The following is a 19,202-nucleotide window of genomic DNA, read 5'->3' on the forward strand; positions in this document are numbered from 1 at the left end:
ATCGCGAATTTTCACACGTAACGATAACGTTTTCGTGCGCAAATGTGAATTTTTGCACGAAAACGGCTGTGCTAAGAGTTAGCACCCCTTTGTGAATCAGGCCCTATATCTTGTTTGGGTCATGTATTTAAAACTTCAGGATTATGCAGGTAGTTGAATGTTAGTTACATAGTGAAACAATAAAACATCTGCTGTGTACGAGGGGTGATGAATGCATATATTAGGTATTTCTTTTCTAAAAAGTTTGTTTCATGCGTGTTTCGTGTACTTTCAATATCATAAATATGATCTATGATTTAATAAAGATGTAGCTGTTGATTTTACTTCAGTGTTTTGTTAGCAGCTTCCCTGGCCAGAGGAGAAAGGCATCCATGAAGTTCAGGGGAGGCAGAACAGGGAGTTTGGGACCCTTTCAGTGGAGTCACAGAGGGATACTCTTCCATGACAGGAAGGGGTAAGTAGATTTTTGTTTGCCTTCTTGCTGGTACACAGGGTGTCCGAGACCGGATCAGTGAATAATGGCGCACAGCGCCTATGCATAAAAATGGTGCCGCATTAAAAAGATACGCTTATCGCTATTTATCGTTAGTACTGCATAATAATGGCGCATAGGGAAAAACGGCACACACTAACGTTATTTATCAATAGTGGCACACACTAACGTTATTTATCAATAGTGCCATTCATTTGCCAAACAGAAGAAGTTATTGCCCACAGTAACGTTATTTATCAATAGCGCCCTACATAAGCCAAACTGCAGACTTTATTTAACTGCAAAACGGTGAATGGATTTGATGCAACACTGTCAAGGTTAGGGTTAGGCACCACTGGGGGTGTCTTAGGGTTAGGCACCACCAGGGGGGTCTTAGGGTTAGGCACCACCAGGGGGGTGCTTAGGGTTAGGCATCACCAGGGGGGTGGTTAGGGTTAGGCACCACCAAAGGGGTAGTTAGGGTTAGACACCAATCAGGGGGGTCTTAGGGTTAGGCACCACCAGGGGGGTCTTAGGGTTGGGCACCACCAGGGGGTGGTTAGGCACCACCAGGGGGGGGGGGGTTAGGGGTTAGGGATAGGTACAGAGAGGGTTCTGTGTGTTAACGTTAAATACCAATAAGGCTTTAACGTTAAATAACAATAAGGCTTTAACGTCAAATAGCGATAAGCGGCAAACGGATTAGCGGCAACACTGTGCGCCATCATTCACAGGCGCCATTTTCAGATGGATCCGTCTGAGACATGTGGGCACTGGAGGCATGGCAACATTTATCAATATTTTACTTTTGGAATTACCACTGTAAAAATAGAGTAATGGTAAATGTTACCTATATTCTACTATCGGCTATTTCTGGGCTCCCAATCCCAAATTTTCTTGCAGCTTTATTTTATGTATGCATCTGAGAACTCTAGAATAAGTACTTTGAGCACTAACTTTATGCCTCAGAGTGAGATACACGTTTTCTCTTGAATAAAGCATGTACGAAATGTGTGTCTTATAAAGTGATAAGGACAGTATCCTTCTCAGTGGATGGGTTCAGTCTGTAATGTATGTGTATAACATTCTGGATATGCTACAATTACTAAGAAACAAGGTTTTTTGAGGGACCCAGTATTAGTCCCACATCGCTGCCGTGACCAGACAGATCCTATGGGCTTGATTCACAAAAGAGTGCTAACTGATAGCATGGCCGTTTTCGCGTGAATTTTCGCGGTGCGCGCGATCGTGAAAAACGATAACGTTTTTGCACGCAAACGCGATTTTTCACGCAAAGCCTATATCGTTTGCACGTGAAAATTCGCGATTGCGCGTGAAAACATTATTGTTTCACGTGAAAATCGCGCACTCTTTTGTGAATCAAGCCCGTTGTCTTTAGAAGTACAATACAAGTTTGTCACAGCGCTGGTACAGCCCAAATCAGCACAGCCAAGGATGTCATAAAGCTTGCAGTCTTTCTTGGTCACACCCACACCTATATGCACTCACGGTGCAAAGGAAAAATCAGAGAGATCACTCTCAGTGGGTAGATAATATGAATCTGCTTTATTCAGAATAAAACAGACATAAAATAGCATAAGGGTGCACTCACATCAAGAGGGTCCTATTTCAAACAGCACCCTCTTTGGGATATACCACTTCCCACCAGTGTGGTACTCACTCCCACAGCTAGGTACAAGTCCAGGTGTAGTATAGCCCACTCTCGTCCCGACTAGTTTTGTTGGAATAGGACCCTCATGATGTGAGTGCACCCTTATGCTATTTTATGTATCTTTTTCTGAATAAAGTGGATTCATTTTATCTACCCACTGAGAGTGATCTCTCTGATTTTTTCTTTGCACTGTGAGTGCATATAGGTGTGGGTGTGAACAAGAGAGACCGGAAGCTTTATGACATCCTTGGCTGTGCTGATTTGGGTTATACCAGCGCTGTGACAAATTTGTACTATGCTACTATTACTGTGTTATTTTGTCTGTTATCTGCTGTACAGAGTTGTACAGAGTTGTAAAGGCTCAGACTCCTTGGTAACATTTTGGCAAGACAGTATTGTGGTGGCCTGGTGCATAAGTTTAGCACTCTGACCATTGTCAGCTTACTATATTATTACTTAGGATCATATAGATTAATAGAAATGCATATTCACTAGGGATGAGCAAGAATTGCATGCTCAATCTCATGGCAAATTGGGCCTTTCTTGCTCACCTCAGATTTCCACAAGAAAAGCCATGTTTTTTTACCATGGGGTTGTAGCAAGTGCGGGCAATCACGAGGAGCAGTAAAGGCATCAACGTTTGCTGGGAATCGTGGAATTAAATTTGTAGGAGTGAATCATTTGCTCCCAGGATGCACTGCACGGGCCAGGAACCAATTGTAATAGATCTCACCACAGGCAGATAAATAGAGGGACAGATGGAGGGGTTTCCTCATTCCTGTGATGTTCTGCATACTAGTCAGAGCTAGGGAAAGCTTTGGGATCTACACTAGCTATTCTTTCAGATAATTCTACTTGGACTGAGGTAATCCTTTCCAGGAGACTTTATTATTCCTACCGGAGGTGTCTGGTCTCCTCCTCTCCACCTCTCCCTTCTCTTCCCTCCTTTGGTTTTTCCCACATGTGCAGGGATGTGCACAAATTGTTCGACTGGGAATGTAGGTGTGGGTTGCACAACCTGTGTGCAAAAACCTATATACAGAGCTGGTCAAGGTGTGGTGCAACTGTGGAGTATGAGGGAGCCATATATGACTAACTCCCTAAGGGGTGTGAAAGTCAGTTATAAAAAGTGCATTGTAATGCATGTGCTATAAGGTATGTGCATGTGCTTTTCAGTTTTGGTCAGGAACCAGTCCGACGAAGGCTTTTTATAAGTCGAAAGCTCACTGTTTATCCATCTCTAAGTTAGCCAATAAATGGTATCATCCGGATTTAAAACTTCTTGCATGTGCTTAGAAGTAACAGTAAAGAGTAAAAAAAAAGTTAAAAAAAAAAGTGTGAGTGCAAATTAAAAGCAGCATTCCATTTAAAAAAGGCAAGTGCAATATTGCAAGGTGCATGTGTAGGAAGTTGCAAAGAACAATGCGACATTCCATTTAAGACTGTAAATAGTGTGACATTCAAATTCAAACAGTGAAAATTTCCAGCAAAACTCGTGAAGCAGGTACAACAAAAGAACCAAGATTTTAAACAAGAAGAACTCATAAATCATCCCACTACAAAAAGATAAACAAGAACCCACCAGAACGCTTACCAAGTTTTATAACAAGGTTCTCAACAGATAACAACAACACTACCAAAATGATTTTAACCACCCAAAAATACCCATCTTTTGGAAGCAGACCCTTTCCTAAAACCAAATATCAATTGCAAACCAAGATGTATTTTTAGGAGAGCTAAAACCATTAAAAATCTGATTGCGCCAAGCCAACCCAGAACATTGCTTATTAACCAAGAGAAAACATATTGCACATGTACTTTTTCAAGTGGAATGCTTCTTCTAATTGCACTCACCCTTTTTTTTTTTAATGGACCCACACATACATCTCCAGTTGCACAGTTTGTATACAACCCTGCTCATTTGTTTATCAGCACATACCTGTGAAATACATGTTTTGGATATATATTTATTGGATATATATTTATTATTAACTAGCTGATTGCCCGGCATTGCCCGGCATTGCCCGGGTATGTATTTGGCTGGTGTTGGCTCCACCCACTTTTTCTAACCCTAATAAAGCCCAATCCACACGATACGATTCTTTATATGATTCGATTACGATTCTATTTACGATCCGATTAAATCCGACATGTCCGATCAGGATTCAATTCGATTCAATTCGATTTGCCATTGCAAAACAATGGCAAATCGAATTGAATCGAATTGAATCCCGATCAGACATGTCGGATTTAATCGTATCGTATATAGAATCGTAATCAAATCGTATAAAAGAGAGTAACCAAGCAACTCAGGGTGACCCAAACTACTAGGAATGTATGGGGGATAAAAGGAACCAAAAAGCCCTCCTACTAAAAAAGCAAAGCTTAGTGTAATTTGCCTTCTTAAAACAGAATGAAATTTGCAATAATTCAGTTATAAGTGAACATATGTGGTTACCCACAATGCTCTACTGAATATGCAAATTATCCCTTTTCGCCCTTGTAAGCCAAGCAAGCATCCAGAACCGCTGGTGTATAGCAAGCTTATAGCTTTAAGTTTTACACAGCCTTATCAAACCCACATGTAGACAGCCTGTTTCAGACTTTTGGTCCTCATCAGTACATGGCAGGGATTGATAAAGCTGTATGAAATAGGGCTTGGACGAGTACAACAGAGTAACCAAGCAGCTCAGGGTGACCCAAACTACTAGGTATGTATAGGGGGATAAAAGGAACCAAAAAGCCCTCCTACTAAAAAAGCAAAGCTTGGTGTAATTTGCCTTCTTAAAACAGAAGGAAATTTGCAAAAATTCAGTTATAAGTGAACATATGTATAAAGAATCGTATAATGTAGATTTAACACACAATTACTCAATGAACAAGTTTGTGAGCTTTGCCGTCTTTGGCATCAATAATTTGCATTGAAATGAAAAACAAATCTGATTGGCTGTTTGTGGCTTCACCCCCTTTTCTGAATTTGAAACCCAGTCACCCAATGACCAACTGTACCAGGTTTGAGGCCTGTGCCATTAACAGTGCAAGAGTGGTAGCAATGAAATATTCCCCTTGAAAAGCAATAGGTGAAGTTTGATTCACTTTTGTAGGCTCCACCCACTTTTCTGAATATTGATCCCAGTCACCCAGTGACCAACTGTGCAAAGTTTAAGAACCCTGCCATTAACAGTGTAAGAAAGGCTGCAGTTTACATTTTCCCAGTGAAATTTGTATTTGTCTGCACCCACTGATGACTCGGCATTGCTGGTGTATGTATTTGACTGGTGTTGGCTCCTCCCACTTTTACTAACCTTAATGCTCAAACACTCAATGACCAAGTTTGTGAGCTTTGGGGTCCTTGGCATAAATAATTTGTATTTTCCCATGAAATGAAACAAATCCGATTGACTGTTTGTGGCTCTGTCCCCTTTTCTGAATTTGAAGCCCAGTGACCCAATGACCAACTGTACCAGGTGCAAGAATGGCAGCAATTTTATTATTCCCCTTGAAAATCAACAGGTGAATTTTGATTGGCTTTTTTAGGCTCCACCCACGTTTCTGAATATTAATCCCAGTCACCCAGTAACCATCTGTGCAAAGTTTGAGAACCCTGCCATTAACAGTAAAGAAGGGCTGCAGTTTACAATTTCCCAGAAAAATCTGTTTTTTGGCTCCACCCACTTTTTGTAACCTTGGCACACAGTCACTACTCAATGGCCAAGTTTATGAGCTTTTGGGTTCCTGGCATCAAAATTGTGCTAAAGGAAGCAATTTATACAGCAAGGAAATCTGGCTGTTTGTGGCTTTGCCCCTTTAGTGAATTTGAACCCCAGTCACTTACCGACTGACTGTAGCAGGTTTGAGGCCTCTGCAATTTCAATATTCCCCTTGAAAATCAATAGGTGAATTTTGATTGGCTCTTGTAGGCTCCACCTACTTTTCTGAATATTAATCCCAGTCACCCAGTGACCAACTGTGTCCAGTTTGAGAACCCTGCCATTAACAGTATAAGAATAGCTGCAGTTTATATTTTTCCATGTAAAAAGTTAGTGGTTTTTGGCTCCGCCCACTATTTCTTACTTTGACATACAGTCACTCAATGACCAAGTTTATGAGCTGTGGGGTCTTTGACATCAATAAGTTGCATTTTACCATTGAAATTAAACAAATCTGATTGTCTGTTTTTGGCCCGCTCGCTCCCTTTTCAGAATGTAAACCCCAGTCTGCCAGTGACTGACTGTACCAGATTCGAGGCCTCTGCCATCAAGAGTGTATGAATGGCAGCAATGTAAATATTCCCTTTGAAAAACAAAAGGGGAATTTTGATTTGTTGTTGTAGGCTCCACCCACTTTCCTGAATATTAGTCCCAGTCACCAAGTGGCCAACGGTGTCAAGTTTGAGAACACTGCCAATAACAGAATGGCTGAAATCAACCTAACAAATCTGATTGGCTGTTTGTGGCCCCACCCCCTTTAGTGAATTTGGACTCCAGTCACCCAATGACTGACTGTATCAGGTTTGAGGCCTCTGCCATTAACAGTGTAAGAATGGTGGCAATGTAAATATTCCCCTTGAAAATCAATTGGTGAATTTTGATTGGCTGTTGTAGGCTCCACCTACATTTCTGAATATTATGCCCAGTCACCCAGTGGTCAATTGTGTCAAGTTTGGGAACCCTGCCATGTAAACAATTAAGTTGTTGTCACCGCCCACTTTTTCTAACCTTGACATACAGTCACTAAATTATCAAGTTTATCAGCTTTGGGGTCTTTGGTATCAATACTTTGTATATTCCCATTGAAAAAGAAATAAATCTGATTGGCTGTTTGCAGCTCCGCCCCCCTTTCTGAATTTGAACCCTAGTCACCCAGTGACCAACTTTACCCAGGTTTGAGGCATCTGCTATTAACAGTATAAGAATGGTAGCAGCGTAAATATTCCCTTTGAAAATCAAAAGGTTAATTTTGATTGGCTGTTGTAGGCTCCACCCACCTTCCAAAATCTTAATCTCATTCACCCAGTGACCAACTGTGCAAAGTTTGAGAATCCTGCCATTAACGGTGTAAGAATGGCTGCAGTTTATATTTTTCCAGTAAAATATGTTTTTGGCTCCACCCACTTTTTGTAAACTGAACACACAGTCATTCGATGACCAAGTTTGTGAGCTTTCAGGTTTCTGGCATCAAAATTGTGTGGATGGAAGCAATTTATCCACCAAGGAAATCTGATTGGCTGTTTGTGGCCCCACCCCTTTAGTGAATTTGGACCCCAGTCACCCAATGACCGACTGTAGCAAGTTTTAAGCCTCTGCCATTAACAGTGTAAGAATAGCAGCAGTTTAAATATTCCCCTAGAAAATCAATAGGTGAATTTTGATTGGCTCTTGTAGGCTCCACCCCCTTTGTTGAATCTTAAAGGGACGATCCGCGCTGGAAATATAAAACAAACTGCACTTACCTGGGGCTTCTTCCAGCTCCTGGCAGTCGATCTTTGCCCTCGTAGCAGCTCCTGCATCTCCCGGTGTCCAGCCGACCCGGAAGCCGACCTGGCGAGGACGGCTTCTTCACCGCTGGTCACCGGGAGACGCAGGAGCTGCTACAAGGGCACAGATCGACTGCCAGGAGCTGGAAGAAGCCCCAGGTAAGTGCAGTTTGTTTTATATTTCCAGTGCGGATCTTTCCTTTAATCTCATTCAACCAGTGACCAAGTGTGCAAAGTTTGAGAACCCTGCGATTAACAGTATAAGAATGGCTGCAATTTACATTTTTCATTTAAAATGAATGGCTGAAATTTGATTGGCTGTTTTATGCTCCACCCACTTTTCCAGGAATTGTAACCTCGGTCACCAAGTGACCTACTGTGCCAAGTGTGGGGACTCTGACTTGATTACTGTGAGAAATGGCAGCCTTTTCCATTTTTTCCATTGACTGGAATGGGTGAAATCTGATTTGCTGTTTGTAGTTCCACCCAAGTGTACAGGGGGGATGCAATACCCCCAGAACATATCATCCCAGGTAGTAAGGGATCTGTATATCAAGTTTTGTTGAAATCGGTCAAGGCGTTTTTCAGTGATCGCGGATTTGCGGCACATACACACACACATACACACATACAGCCTGGTGGGAAGTGTCCGGAGTCCACTCCTCGGGGGGGGGGGGGTACTGTGAGAGAACGCGGAAAAGCCGTCGCGTGTAGTAGCGGCAAGGCGGCTGATTCCGCGTCCAGCAAGGCGGCTGATTCCGTGTCCAACGCGGCGGTTTCTCCGCAGCAACATGTGGCTAGTGTTGCTGAGCCTAGTAGTGCACACAGGTTGAGAGCTACGCGCGCGCACGCCACAAGACAGGCTCTTTATACCAATAGGAGAGGGATCAGCTGATCAGGGCGGTCAGCTGATCCCAGCTCACCAGGTGATTGGTTAATGGAGCTGGGCGGCGCTGAGGAGCACTTTTACTATATATACTTCTTGCGGTGCAGTTGCTGGTTGTCTGGCGTTGCGAATGCCTATGTGTTAGCACTCAGACCTTAGTCAGATCCTTTAGTGTGGTGGAACCAGGAGGACCTGGAAATCCACACTTAGCCAGAAACCTTGTGTTATTTCTGTGTTATTATTTAGACCAGTTCCAGGGCGTTGAGACCATGGACCTCACGCCCCAGACTAGGAATACTGTGTACTATCTGTGTTATTCTCTAGACCAGTTCCAGGGCGTTGAGACCACGGACCTCACGCCCCAGACTAAGAATACTGTGTACCATCTGTGTTATTCTCTAGACCAGTTCCAGGGCGTTGAGACCACGGACCTCACGCCTCAGACTAGGAATATAGCATATCATCTGCATTATCATCTAGACTAATTCCAGGGTGTTGTGACTACGGACCTCACACCCAGACTAGGAATGTTGGATATCTGTTATGACATATTGCCTTCCTGACTCTGCCTCTGTCTTCTGATTCGGTACCTTTGCATATCTAATCTCCTGTTGCCGTCCCTGCCTGTCCCTGGTTTCCGAATCAGCCTTCAGTCTCTGTACCTTCTCTGCTCGTGTGTTGCCGACCCGGCCTGTCCGACCTTTCTGGCTGTCACCCACCCCTTGGGTGCTCAGTCCTCGTGCATGGGTCCTCCTGCTCCTCTGGAGTTTCCTCCTTGCTAACCAGTCGGGGAATTTCCCTCTGGGGATCCTTGACTGCAGTAGAGTCTTACTCTGCGGTTGGACCACCTGCTTTCCCGGGGTTTCCAACCTTACTGTTGCACCAAAACACTTACACGCTTCAGGTGTCCAGAGAGGTTAGCTATACTTGGATTATCGGTGATTCTGCAGATCACCAATAATCAGGTATATCTGTATTCTTGGTGATACTGCAGATCACCAATAATCAGATTCTCTCTGGTTGTTGACACCAATCGTTACAAGAAAGTTGAGAGACGCAAGACCCAACACTCTGGATGAGCTTAAGGCCGCTATCGAAGCATCCTGTGCCTCCATAACACCTGAGCAGTGCCACAAGCTGATAGCCTCCATGCAGTGGCGTAGCAATGGGGATAGCCGCCATAGCGTTGCTATGGGGCCCCGCGGCAGCTCTACGTCACAGGGGGCCCAAAGCTACCTGAGTGGACTTTTTTTTGTTTATTTGTTTTTTGCTTATTTTTTTTTTCGCTGGCCGGGCCCCCCCCCTCACCTCGGCGCCCCCCCGCCTCACCTGGGGTCCCCCCTCCTCACCTGGGGGGTCCCCCCTCCTTTAATCAGCGGCGAGAGTGCGGCATATACGGAAAGCACTGGCGGGAGTAATCAGCCACTAGAGGTTCAGCTGCCTCCGGACTACGCTGTCTCCTCTGTATTGCTGCTCGCACCACTTCCTGGTTTATTGCGAGCAGCAATGCAATACAGAGAAGACACCGTAGCCCGGGAGGCAGCTGAACCTCTAGCGGCTGATTACCCCGCCGGCGCCGGAGCTTCCTGTATATGCCGCTCGCTCACCGCTGATGGAAGGAGGGGGGACCCCGTCCCCAGGTGAGGCGGGGGGGATAGGAGTCAGGCCCCTACCCCACTAACTGCTCAGCTACCTCCCCTCCCACCCCGGCTACCTAATTGCCCACCCGGCCACCCTCCCACCCAGCTACCTAACATACCTAACTGGCCACCCTCCCACCCGGCTACCTAACTGGCCACCCTCCCACCCGGCTACCTAACTGGCTACTCTCCCACCCGGCTACCTAACATACCTAACTGGCCACCCTCCCACCCGGCTACCTAACTGGCCACCCTCCCACCCGGCTACCTAACTGGCCACCCTCCCACCCGGCTACCTAACTGGCCACCCTCCCACCCAGCTACCTAACTGGCCACCCTCCCACCCAGCTACCTAACTGGCCACCCTCCCACCCGGCTACCTAACTGGCCACCATCCCACCCAGCTACCTAACTGGCCACCCTCCCACCCGGCTACCTAACTGGCCACCCTCCCACCCGGCTACCTAACTGGCCACTCTCCCACCCGGCTACCTAACTGCCCACTACCTAACTTCCCACCCTCCCACCTGGCTACCTAACTGCCCACTCTCCCAGCTGGCTACCTAACTGCCCACTACCTAACTGCCCACCCTCCCACCCGGCTACCTAACTGCCCACTCTCCAACCCGGCTACCTAACTGCCCACTACCTAACTGCCCAACCTCCCACCCGGCTACCTAACTGCCCACCCTCCTACCCGGCTACCTAACTGCCCACTACCTAACTGGCCACCCTCCCACCCGGCTACCTAACTGCCCACCCGGCTACCTAACTGCCCATCTGGCTACCTAACTGCTCACCATCCCACCCGGCTACCTAACTGCTCACCCTCCCACGTGGCTACCACCCTCCCGCCCGGCTACCTAACTGCTCACCCTCCCACCCGGCTACCTAACTGCCCACCCTGCCACCCAGCTACCTAACTGCCTACCCTGCAACCCAGCTACCTGACTGCCTACCCTGCCACCCAGCTACCTAGCTGCCCACCTGGCTACCTATCTGCCTACCCTGCCACCCAGTTACCTAACTGCCCACCCGGCTACCTAACTGCCCACCTGGATACCTAACTGCCCACCCTCCCACCTGGATACCTAACTGCCCACCCTGCCACCCAGCTACCTAGCTGCCCACCTGGCTACCTATCTGCCTACCCTGCCACTCAGCTACCTAACTGCCCACCCAGCTACCTAACTGCCTACCCTGCCACCCAGCTACCTATCTGCCTACCCTGCTACCTATCTGCCTACCCTGCCACCCAGCTACCTAGCTGCCCACCTGGCTACCTATCTGCCTACCCTGCCACCCAGCTATCTAACTGCCCACCCAGCTACCTACCTGCCCACCCTTCCACCCAGCTACCTAACTGCCCACCCTGCCACCCGGCTACCTAACTGCCCACCCTTCTACCTAACTGCCCACCCGTCTACCTATCTGCCTACCCTCCCACCCAGCTACCTAACTGCCTACCCAGTGCAGTACCTGCACCGCAAATAGTGTGCCAGCCTGCCCAACCACCCTCCCTCCAGGTAATTAATGTTAGCCCACTATAGACCTAACTGTGGGGAAATCTGGCGACAATCTGATTGCATTTTGTGGGGAAATTTGGCGACAATCTGATTGCAATTTGTGGGGAAATCTGCCAACAATCTGGTTGCATTTTGTGGGGAAATCTGCCGCCAATCTGGTTGCATTTTGTTGGGAAATCTGCCGACAATCTGGTTGCAAATTGTAGGGAAATCTGCCGACAATCTGGTTGCATATTGTAGGGAAATCTGCTGACAATCTGGTTGCATATTGTGTGGAAATCTGCCGACAATCTGGTTGCATATTGTGTGGAAATCTGCCGACAATCTGGTTGCATATTGTGTGGAAATCTGCCAACAATCTGGTTGCATATTGTGTGGAAATCTGCCGACAATCTGGTTGCATATTGTAGGGAAATCTGCCGACAATCTGGTTGCATATTGTAGGGAAATCTGCCGAAAATCTGGTTGCATTTTGTGGGGAAATCAGATTTCCCCACAAAATGTTTGGGTGGGAGGTCCGAGGTCCGTGGGGTTGGAAGGTCGGGGGGGGGGCATAATTTTTTTCTTGCTATGGGGCCCAGTCATTTCTAGCTATGCCCCTGCCTCCATGCCACACCGCATTGAAGCAGTCATTTCTGCAAAAGGACTTTTTTGTTTCAAAAACACTTTTCTTTTATTGGTCAGATGAAATATGCTAATTTTTTGAGATAGGAATTCTGGGTTTTCATGAGCTTAATGCCAAAATCATCAATATTAAAACAATAAAAGGCTTGAACTACTTCAGTTGTGTGTAATGAATCTAAAATATATGAAAGTCTAATGTTTATCAGTACATTACAGAAAATAATGAACTTTATCACAATATGCTAATTTTTTGAGAAGGACCTGTACATACAGTACATACATACATCCAATTTTATATACAGTATATAGATTGTGTATGCTACAATTCATTTATCTATGTAATAATGTTTAGGATGGACAAATAGTCTTATATGAACAATGATATAAGTAACTTCGAGTTCTGTTTTGAATGTATAGTTTTAGGCCTGGAACCCAGTAGAGCGCTTTTTTGAACGTTTAGGGAGCACCTAAAAGCTCTGCCAATGTATATAAATGTAACAAATTCCACAGTAGCGATTGCTATTGGCAAAATTAGCATTAGCAAAATTTTGGGAGCATTGTGCTTCAATGTAAAGTATTAACGTGCTGGCAAATTGCTCATGAATCACTACACATATCGATTTTTGTGCGGTTTTAAATTACTGCAAACTGTAAAATAAATACAAAATAAAAAATATATATAATATATATATATATATATATATATATATATATATATATATATATATATATATATATATATATATATATATATATATATAATAAATTGAATGGACCTAACAGAATTAAAATCATTAATCGCAAATCGCTATCACAATCGCTGGCAAAAAGCTTACACTTTTTAAAATCGATACCAAAATCGCCAGAAAACTGTCATGTAATCGCTTACAAAACGCTAATTAAAAATGCTAGCGATTGCGCTAGCGATTTGTAGTGGGTTCCAGGACTCACGGTGGATCAAGATGGAAGTGAGATTTGAAGGGCTTGATTCACAAAGCCGTGATAACTGTTATCACAGCTGTGAAAAGTGCTTTGTGCGCGTTTTAGCACGTTTTCGCACAAAAACGGTTAACGTGCTAAAAAAATTTGCGTTTTTCCAGGGTTTTACATATGGGCACGAAGCATAACATGCTGGCTTGGTGTTAAGCACTGCAGTTCAGGCATGCACTATACTTGTGTGTGTGAGACGTGGTTGTAATTGGCAATAGATAAGAATGGAATCCAACCAGTCTGCGCACAGTGACAGCGATTTTGCCTGTAGTTAGGGACCTCATCAAAGGTGCATGCTGCAACCAACTTTCATTGGTGTGGACGCTTGGTTATATCCTCAGGAACCCTGGTCTACAGTTACCGTGTACTGTGAGTGAACCTAGAGATGGCCCGAACCTCCGATTTTTGGTTCACGAACCTCCCGCGAAAGTTCGGTTCGCGCGAATATTCACGAACCGTAATAGACTTCACTGGAGAGGCGAACTTGGAAATTTAGAAAAAAAATGATGGTGGCCAGAAAAATTATGGAAAAGATGTTTCAAATGGTCTAAAACCTGATCAGAGACATGGTTGACTGGGATACACATCAAAAGTCTCAATAAAAAACCTAGATTTGATACAAACCACTGTTTTAAGGTCAGAAATCTCATTGAATGTTCAATTGCAGGCCTACACTGCTTTACAACATCAGGAAGTCTAATCCTCCCTCTCTCCCTCCAGAGGAGGAGGGTCTCATCTTCCAGGGAATTGTAGGATTCCAGCTCACAAACATTGGCCGGGAATCAAACCCAGGTCTAGTGCTGGGTAGGCAGCTCTCCTCACCGCTATACCACCACCAACACCACATGCTGAAGCCAGCCTAGCATGTACCATTATGATATATCCAAGAAAAAAATGAGCTTGCTTAGGGATTTGTAGGATATAAAAAGCCAACTCAGATACATTGGCCAGGAATCAAACCCAGGCCTACCACTTGGTAGGCTGCTATTAAAAAAACAAACAACAACAACAACAACAAAAAACAGCAAACAGAGAAGCTTCCCCATTTTGGAGCATTGGAATTGGTAAAGTCTTAAGCCAATGTGTTGTAAAAGACACAAGTAAGCTTTAGGTTAGTGTTGGGCGAACAGTGTTCGCCACTGTTCGGGTTCTGCAGAACATCACCCTGTTCGGGTGATGTTCGAGTTCGGCCGAACACCTGATGGTGTTCGGCCAAACTGTTTGGCCATATGGCCGAACTAAGAGCGCATGGCCGAACGTTCCCCGAACGTTCGGCTAGCGCTGTGATTGGCCGAACGGGTCACGTGTAGTGTTGGGCGAACATCTAGATGTTCGGGTTCGGGCCGAACATGGCCGCGATGTTCGGGTGTTCGAGCCAAACTCCGAACATAATGGAAGTCAATGGGGACCCGAACTTTCGTGCTTTGTAAAGCCTCCTTACATGCTACATACCCCAAATTTACAGGGTATGTGCACCTTGGGAGTGGGTACAAGAGGGAAAATTTTTTTAGCAAAAAGAGCTTATAGTTTTTGAGAAAATCGATTTTAAAGTTTCAAAGGGAAAACTGTCTTTTAAATGCGGGAAATGTCTGTTTTCTTTGCACAGGTAACATGCTTTTTGTCGGCATGCAGTCATAAATGTAATACATATAAGAGGTTCCAGGAAAAGGGACCGGTAACGCTAACCCAGCAGCAGCACACGTGATGGAACAGGAGGAGGGTGGCGCAGGAGGAGAAGGCCACGCTTTGAGACACAACAACCCAGGCCTTGCATGAGGACAAGAAGCGTGCAGATAGCAATTTGCATTTTGTCGCCATGCAGTCATAAATGTAATACAGATGAGAGGTTCAATAAACAGGGACCGGAAACGCTAACCCATCACAGATGTTCATTGTTCATGTTACTTGGTTGGGGTCCGGGAGTGTTGCGTAGTCATTTCCAATCCAGGATTGATTCATTTTAATTTGAGTCAGACGGTCTGCATTTTCTGTGGAGAGGCGGATACGCCGATCTGTGACGATGCCTCCGGCAGCACTGAAACAGCGTTCCGACATAACGCTGGGTGTCGGGCAAGCCAGCACCTCTATTGCGTACATTGCCAGTTTGTGCCAGGTGTCTAGCTTCGATACCCAATAGTTGAAGGGTGCAGATGGATTGTTCAACACAGCTATGCCATCTGACATGTAGTCCTTGACCATCTTCTCCAGGCGATCGGTGTTGGAGGTGGATCTGCACGCTTGCTGTTCTGTGTGCTGCTGCATGGGTGTCAGAAAATTTTCCCACTCCAAGGACACTGCCGATACCATTCCCTTTTGGGCACTAGCTGCGGCTTGTGTTGTTTGCTGCCCTCCTGGTCATCCTGGGTTTGCGGAAGTCAGTCTGTCGGCGTACAACTGGCTAGAGGAGGGGGAGGATGTCAATCTCCTCTCTAAAGTCTCCACAAGGGCCTGCTGGTATTCTTCCATTTTGACCTGTCTGACTCTTTCTTCAAGCAGTTTTGGAACATTGTGTTTGTACCGTGGATCCAGAAGGGTATAAACCCAGTAATTGGTGTTGTCCAGAATGCGCACAATGCATGGGTCGCGTTCAATGCAGTCCTAGGCCGAAGAGGTCATAGCCTAGGGTCACAAAAACCTGTTTATTTGGGCAATTTCAATGGTAGTGATGCTGACGACGTACATAAATCTCAGCCATGGCCGTTAGCAACGTCTGAATTTCACGAAATGTCTCATGCAGGTAGAAGACATATTGTTAGACTTGGATTCCAAAGATGGGGTCCCTACATCTCTGCAAACCAGAGTTACAGGGGTCCAAAATTGGTAAAATCCCCCATAGGCTTTCATTGCCTCCCTATTTCACTTTCCAAAATCTCACATCTTTTCAAAGGGCAATTGCTCAGCAGTGGCAAATTTTCTAGCATTGTAGGGACCCTTAGGGGGAACATGACTGGTGAGTTTCGGGCCCCTAGGACGAAAAGGTCATAGCCTAGGGTCACAAAAACCTGTTTATTTGGGCTATTTCAATGGTAGTGATGCTGACGTACATAAATCTCAGCCATGGCCGTTAGCAACGTCTGAATCTCACGAAATGTCTCATGCAGGTAGAAGACATATTGTTAGACTTGGATTCCAAAGATGGGGTCTCTACATCTCTGCAAACCAGAGTTACAGGGCTCCAAAATTGGTAAAATCCCCCATAGGCTTTCATTGGGCCTACTATTTACCATTCCAAAATCTCACACCATTTCAAAGGGCAATGGCTCAGCAGTGGCAAAACTCACCAGTCATGATCCCCCTAAGAGTCCCTACAATGCTAGAAAATGTGGTACTGCTGAGCCATTGCCCTTTGAAAAGATGTGAGATTTTGGAAAGTGAAATAGGAAGGCAATGAAAGCTTATGGGGGATTTTACCAATTTTGGACCCCTGTAACTCTGGTTTGCAGAGATGTAGGGACCCCATTTTTGGAATCCAAGTCTAACAATATGTCTTCTACCTGCATGAGACATTTCGTGAAATTCAGACGTTGCTAACGGCCATGGCTGAGATTTATGTACGTCAGCATCACTACCATTGAAATAGCCCAAATAAACAGGTTTTTGTGACCCTAGGCTATGACCTCTTCGGCCTAGGGGCCCGAAACTCACCAGTCATGTTCCCCCTAAGGGTCCCTACAATGCTAGAAAATTTGCCACTGCTGAGCCATTGCCCTTTGAAAAGATGTGAGATTTTGGAAAGTGAAATAGGGAGGCAATGAAAGCCTATGGGGGATTTTACCAATTTTGGAGCCCTGTAACTCTGGTTTGCAGAGATGTAGGGACCCCATCTTTGGAATCCAAGTCTAACAATATGTCTTCTACCTGCTTGAGACATTTCGTGAAATTCAGACGTTGCTAACGGCCATGGCTGAGATTTATGTACGTCAGCATCACTACTATTGAAATAGCCCAAATAAACAGGTTTTTGTGACCCTAGGCTATGACCTCTTCGGCCTAGGGGCCCGAAACTCACCAGTCATGTTCCCCCTAAGGGTCCCCACAATGCTAGAAAATTTGCCACTGCTGAGCAATTGCCCTTTGAAAAGATGTGAGATTTTGGAAAGTGAAATAGGGAGGCAATGAAAGCCTATGGGGGATTTTACCAATTTTAGAGCCCTGTAATTCTGGTTTGCAGAGATGTAGGGACCCCATCTTTGGAATCTAAGTCTAACAATATGTCTTCTACCTGCATGAGACATTTCGTGAAATTCAGACGTTGCTAACGGCCATGGCTGAGATTTATGTACGTCAGCATCACTACCATTGAAATTGCCCAAATAAACAGGTTTTTGTGACCCTAGGCTATGACCTCTTTGGCCTAGGACTGCATTGAAGGCGACCCACGCATTGTGCGCATTCTGGACAACACCAATTACTGTGTTTATACCCTTCTGGATCCACGGTACAAACACAATGTTCCAAAACTGCTTGAAGAAAGAGTCAGACAGGTCAAAATGGAAGAATACCAGCAGGCCCTTGTGAAGACTTTAGAGAGGAGATTGACATCCTCCCCCTCCTCTAGCCAGTTGTACGCCGACAGACTGACTTCCGCAAACCCAGGATGACCAGGAGGGCAGCAAACAACACAAGCCGCAGCTAGTGCCCAAAAGGGAATGGTATCGGCAGTGTCCTTGGAGTGGGAAAATTTTCTGACACCCATGCAGCAGCACACAGAACAGCAAGCGTGCAGATCCACCTCCAACACCGATCGCCTGGAGAAGATGGTCAAGGACTACATGTCAGATGGCATAGCTGTGTTGAACAATCCATCTGCACCCTTCAACTATTGGGTATCGAAGCTAGACACCTGGCACAAACTGGCAATGTACGCAATACAGGTGCTGGCTTGCTCGGCAGCCAGCGTTATGTCGGAACGCTGTTTCAGTGCTGCCGGAGGCATCGTCACAGATCGGCGTATCCGCCTCTCCACAGAAAATGCAGACCGTCTGACTCAAATTAAAATTAATCAATCCTGGATTGGAAACGACTACGCAACACTCCCGGACCCCAACCAAGTAACATGAACAATGAACATCTGTGATGGGTTAGCGTTTCCGGTCCCTGTTTATTGAACCACTCATCTGTATTACATTTATGACTGCATGGTGACAAAATGCAAATTGCTATCCGCACGCTTCTTGTCCTCATGCAAGGCCTGGGTTGTTGTGTCTCAAAGCGTGGCCTTCTCCTCCTGCGCCACCCTCCTCCTGTTCCATCACGTGTGCTGCTGCTGGGTTAGCGTTACCGGTCCCTTTTCCTGGAACCTCTTATATGTATTACATTTATGACTGCATGCCGACAAAAAGCATGTTACCTGTGCAAAGAAAACAGACATTTCCCGCATTTAAAAGACAGTTTTCCCTTTGAAACTTTAAAATCGATTTTCTCAAAAACTATAAGCTCTTTTTGCTTAATTTTTTTTCATCTTGTACCCACTCCCAAGGTGCACATACCCTGTAAATTTGGGGTATGTAGCATGTAAGGAGGCTTTACAAAGCACGAAAGTTCGGGTCCCCATTGACTTCCATTAAGTTCGGAGTTCGGCTCGAACACCCGAACATCGCGGCCATGTTCGGCCTGTTCGGCCCGAACCCGAACATCTAGATGTTCGCCCAACACTACTTTAGGTTAGCAGGAACGGTTGCATGGCCACCTAGCTTTTCATCCTTCCCAGGCCAGCTAGGCTGACTTCAGCCCGTAGTGTTGGTGGAATAGTGGTGAGCATAGCTGCCCTCTAAGCAGTTGACCTGGGTTTGATTCCTGGCCAATGTATGTGAGTTGGCTTTTGACATCCTACAAATCCCTAAGCAAGCTCATTTTTCTCTTGGATATATCACAATGGTACATGCTAGGCTGGCTTCAGCATATAGCATTGTAGTG

General features: G+C 45.6%; 1 protein-coding gene across 1 annotated transcript in view; it reads left to right on the plus strand.

Annotated features, from left to right (window-relative positions):
• Positions 1–388: 388 nt before the first annotated feature.
• The window catches only part of LOC137522951 (uncharacterized), a 190,513-nt gene continuing 171,699 nt past the window's right edge, over positions 389–19,202 (plus strand). The window contains exon 1 of the mRNA XM_068243109.1: positions 389–454. The gene's annotated coding sequence lies outside the window, so the exon portion shown is untranslated. The remainder of the gene's footprint in view (positions 455–19,202) is intronic.

The sequence above is a fragment of the Hyperolius riggenbachi genome, chromosome 6 (assembly GCF_040937935.1).
Source record: "Hyperolius riggenbachi isolate aHypRig1 chromosome 6, aHypRig1.pri, whole genome shotgun sequence".
NCBI lineage: Eukaryota > Metazoa > Chordata > Amphibia > Anura > Hyperoliidae > Hyperolius > Hyperolius riggenbachi.